Source organism: Galeopterus variegatus, unplaced genomic scaffold, assembly GCF_000696425.1.
Source record: "Galeopterus variegatus unplaced genomic scaffold, G_variegatus-3.0.2 Scaffold644, whole genome shotgun sequence".
Lineage (NCBI taxonomy): Eukaryota > Metazoa > Chordata > Mammalia > Dermoptera > Cynocephalidae > Galeopterus > Galeopterus variegatus.
Window position 1 is genome coordinate 427,138 of NW_007726755.1, and position 5,250 is coordinate 432,387.

Below are 5,250 nucleotides of genomic sequence, written 5' to 3' on the forward strand. Positions count from 1 at the left end.
CTTAGGAGTTTTCAAATTTTTTCTCTTTTTCTTTAGTTTTGCAGTTTGAAAATTGTACGCTTGGGTGTACATTATTTTGGAATTTATCCTGCCTAGTGTTCTCTGAGCTTTCTGTATTTTTGGTTTGGTATCTGTCATTAATTTTGGAAAGGTTTCAGCAATTATTAATTCAAATATTCTTTCTGATTCATTCTCTCCATCTCCTGCTATGCTATGCTTTTTGAAGCATACATATGCTATACCTTTGGAATTTGTCCCAGAGTTCTTGGCTGCTCTGCTACTTACACTTTTTATCTCTTTGCATTTCAGTTTGGGGAGCTTCTACTGACATCTTCTAGCTCACTGACTTTTTCCTCAGCTGTGTCCAGTCTACTGATGGGCCCATTCTTCATTTCTGTAACAGCATTTTTTATTTCTAGCATTTCCTTTCATACTTTCTGAGTTTCCATATCTCTGCTTATATTACCCATTTACTCTTTCACATTGTTTACTTTTTCCATTACAGCCCTTAACATATTAACCAAAGTAATTTTATTTTTTATTGTTTTTATTTTTTCTTTTTTGTGACCAGTAAGGGGATCGCAACCCTTGGCTTGGTGTTGCCCGTACCACGCTCAGCCAGTGAGTGCACCGGCCATCCCTATATAGGATCTGAACCCGCGGCAGGAGCGCCGCTGCACTCCCAGTGCCACACTCTCCCGAGTGAGCCATGGGGTCGGCCCTAACCAAAGTGATTTTAAATTCTGTGTCTGAGAATTCCAAAATTTACATCATATCTGAATCTGGTTCTGGTGTTTCCTTTGTGTTAAGACTACATTGTTTCTTACCTGTAGACTTGCAATTTTTGTTGCTCTTGTTGTTGTTGAATTCCAAACACGATGTATCAGGTAATAGGGACTGAGGTAAATAGGCCTTTAGTGTAAGGTTTACCAAATAAAAAAAATATCCAGACTTAAATGAGGAGAGATTTTATTTGAAAAGACTATTGCAATAGGGAGACTACACAAAATCTGTTGGGTCTCAAAGGTCAACAGGAAAGAAATTTTCTTTTATAGTGAAAAGTCAATAAGGCTAGAAAGAACTAGTTATGGGGGACTGAGATGAACCAGTGGCATGAACAGACTCTTCATAAGATATTGATGTTTATAAAATGTTGTGAGTGACAACTTTAGCCAGAAATTTCTTTCTCTGTAGTCAGCCAATTTTCAGGAGGAATCATTAAGGAGTGGTTGTTCTGAATGCCTTAACTAAAATCTGCTCAAATCAACTTAACAGGCATTTTGTTTTCATTAATCAGTGAACACAAACAGTCCAGTTAATTAATCACTTGAAAGACAAAGAATGGGAATTTGGAGGGTCTGTGCCTTTGTCTTAGGTAAACAAGGGGATTAGCTGCATGTCCTAGCTAGGTCATATGGGGAAGAGTGATTCTTTCCAGTAAACTGTTTCCCAGAACACAAAAGGTGATAGTATTTATTTAACAATAACTGTTTTCCAGGATCACAAGGCTCAGGTAAAGTTTGACATTGCAAGGTTTGATGTTAGTCTGGCCAGGAGGTGAGCTTGTTTTATGTTTGCTGCAGCTTTAGGTGCCCAATGTTTCAAATTCCTTTCGTATCCTTGTTTTTGTCTCTTCTGTTGTCTTAGGGGTTCCCTAAGAACGCCTTCTTAAATAGAGTCTGCACCTTGTAGCTCTTCCAGCTGCAGTCCACTGTTGTTACACTGGAGCACTGCCCATTTGGTAGTAAGGTGTGGGGGGATGAGCCATATTCTGTTGTCTTATTTAACCTCAGTCTTTTAGTGTGTCTCACGACTGTGGTCTTCACAAGTGTTTCTTAGCTTCCCTTCCTCGTTGGTTGAGATAGGAAGGCTAGAAAGTGATGGAGTTGAGTAATTGCCCTTTTCCTGGGTCTGATAAGACTCTGGTAAATTCATTTCTCTTGAAGAGTAGGCCTTTGTTATAGAGACTTGTGATTATTAATTTCATGGATCACCTTGACTGGGTCATGGCATGCCCAGATATTTGGTCAAACATTATTCTGGCTGTGTCTGTGAGGGTGTTTCTGTATGAGGTTAACATTTGGATCAGTACCCTGAGTAAAGCAGATTGTCCTTCCTAATGTGGGTGGGCCTCATCCAATCATTTAAAGGCCTGAATAGAACAAAAAGGCTGAATAAAAGGCACTCCTTCCTGCTTGATTTCAATTGATCTGGGACATTAGTCTCTTCCTGCTTTCAGCCTCAAACTGAAACGTCAGCTTTCTTGGATCTTGGGCCTGGTGGCTTATGGACTGAAACTTATACTACTGGCTTTCCTGATTCTCAGTCCTTCAAACTAGAACGGGAACCGCATCATTAGCTCTCCTGGGTCTCCAGCTTGCTGCCCACAGATCTTGGGAATTGTCATCCTCCATAATTGCATAAGCTAATTCCTTATATTAGATCTCTATATGTATAGCCATCCTCTTGGATCATTTTCTCTGCAGAATTCTAATACAAGAATGCTCTGGGCTATTTCACAATGGATATTTTTTCCCTCCTTCTGCCAGAGTCACAAGAGATCTTTCTTAGCTCTTCACCATAAGAACCTGGTGGGATTCCTACATGTAAAATCCATGAAAGTGTGGAGGCTTCCCTAATACTACAGCCCCGAGAAGTTTCTCACTTTCACCTAGTCCACACCAGGCCTTCAGCAATTCATCAAAATTATTGTTTAAGTGTACCTACCCATTTGTGGCTCCAGTGTCTGCTGATCCAGGTAAGTTGATATCAGCTGTAAATCTCTGTATTTGCCTGTTTCTCCATAGTCTGTGGTGGCATTTTGCCTTATAACTTCGATTTTCAGATGGGTCCAAGAAAAGTTATTTTTTTTTAGTTCGTTGAGCTTTTTACTTGCTTTATGGATGGGAATTATTACCTTCAAGGTCTTCATATATCAGAGCTGAAACCAGAAGTCCTCAGTGACTTTTTTTTTATATTTAATGATCATTATAAGTAGTTTAAATTCTAAAAATTCAAATGTACTAGTTCAAATTTTGTCTATTTTTATCTTTGTTTATATTTATCTTTGTACATGATTTGTTGTTTCCACTGATATGAATATTCTAAAAAAATTATTCTCACAATTAAAAGTTAAAGGAATTTCTAATTTTCTCCATTTAGAGATGAAATAAACACTTATCTCTCACATAATTTGTTGAAAGATTAGTTTACTTCTTGTGTACACCTGTTTTTATTTTTTAAAGTCTACTCATGCACAGAAAGTTATTTATTTAAAAAATTAAAATTCAACAGCTCATCATTTCATACTGATGTTTGAGATAAGCTGTTTAATTGTAGAAGATGATGTTCTTAAAATATCACCAACGACTGTATACAGAATTGAAATTTGGCAAACTAAATACTATTTAGAAACAGAGTATTCTGTTTCTGAGTAACAGCCCAAGGATATCTCAAAAGAAGCCCAGAGTTGGAATTCTCTAATGAGTTCAATAAAATAAAAGTCACATAATTGGAAAAGTAAGAATTGTGGAGATCATGTCACCTCTTTTTTTGACTAAGGAGAAACATATGATAACTGAAAAATAAAATATTACAAATGTTTGAGTATACACAGACTAGAAATGTAGAAATGGCACCTCTGTGAAATTTTGTCTGGGTCTTGAGGCTTATCACTGACTTTGGATGTCAATTCTAGCTACTACTTCAAGTGTCTTAGCTAAAAAAAAATCAAGAACAACAGATTTAACTAGGTAAATGAAAAGACATTATGAAAAGTAATATTATGAAAAGTATCATGAGTTACAAAAGAAAAACAGGAAAAATTTTGAAAATTATATGACATACAATATCCAAGTAGTTTTGGATGCATGTGACAAAAATCACAACTTAAACCACCTTAAAATGTTTTTTAATAATTCTATTTTCTCAGTTAAGGTAAACTTTCAGCATGTTTATATCAGATCTCTGGTTCCAATTCTCTGTGATTTTCTTGATTTAATACCTTTCCACTGTTGACTTCATCCTCAAGTTGGATTGCTGTATTTTCCATAAGATGGTTATGATAGTTAATTTTATGTGTCAACTTGACAGGACCATGGGGTGCCTAGACATTTGGTTTACTGCTATTCTGGGTGCTTCTGTGACATTGTTTATGGATAAAATTAGCATTTTGATTAGTTGACTGAGTAAAGCAGATTGCCCTACCAAATGTGGGTGGGCCTCATCCAATCAATTGAAGACCTGAATAGAACAAAAAGACTAAGAGGAAACTCTTCCTCCTTGATTGCCTTGAGTTGGGACATTGATCTTTTCCTGAATTCAGACTCAATCTGAAACACTGGTTCTTGCTGGGTCTTGAGTCTGACTCCAGACTCCAACTTTCAGACTCCAACTCCGGCTTTCCTTGGTCTCCAACTAACCAACTGCAGATTTCAGGACTTCTTAGTCTCCATAATAATGTAAGCCAGCCCCTTATGATACACACACACTCACACACATACACAAATTTTATTGATCTTGTTTTTCTGGAAAACTCTGACTAATAGAATGGTTGTAGCTGGCACCCGGGGCTATATTATTCTTTTCTCATTCCAAGGGGAGATAATGTTCTACTTCCCAGAAACATTAAAAAAAAATTGTCTTGAGCTTATTTCTGATTAGATCACTCAAACCAAATCACTCTGTTAAGTGGGTAATTTCATGACCTAATTGGCTTAAGATTGGGCTAGTGCCTATACCTGTGGAAATTAGGATGTAATTACCCTAATTACCTTAGTTTGGTGTTCCTTCAAGTGAATACTACTGGCCACCCCTGGTTCCTCTAGCCCTAGCCTCCTTGGTTTTTCACAAAGCATAGACACAGTATCAACCTAGGGCCTTTGTAGTAACTGTTTCTTCTGCCTGGAATTTGTCCACAAGTTCAATCTTTCACTTCTTTCAGTCTTTCCTTAAATGCCTTTGATTACTTGATTAAGGCCTTTCCTTACTAATTTTGGGGTAGGGTGAGGTGGGGTGGTGTGGCACTCCCCATTTTTCATCACCCTTAACTTTCTCTAAGAATTATATAATTTACTATTTTGTCCTTAATGTTTGCCTTCCATCTTTCTTGACTAGAACATAAGCCCAATAGAACAGAACTCTGTCTGGTTTCTGATATGGCCCATGTACCCACAACAGCACCAGAAACACATGAGGGATTTAATTAATATCTGTTAAGTGGGAAATAAACATTACATCACAGACTTCCTG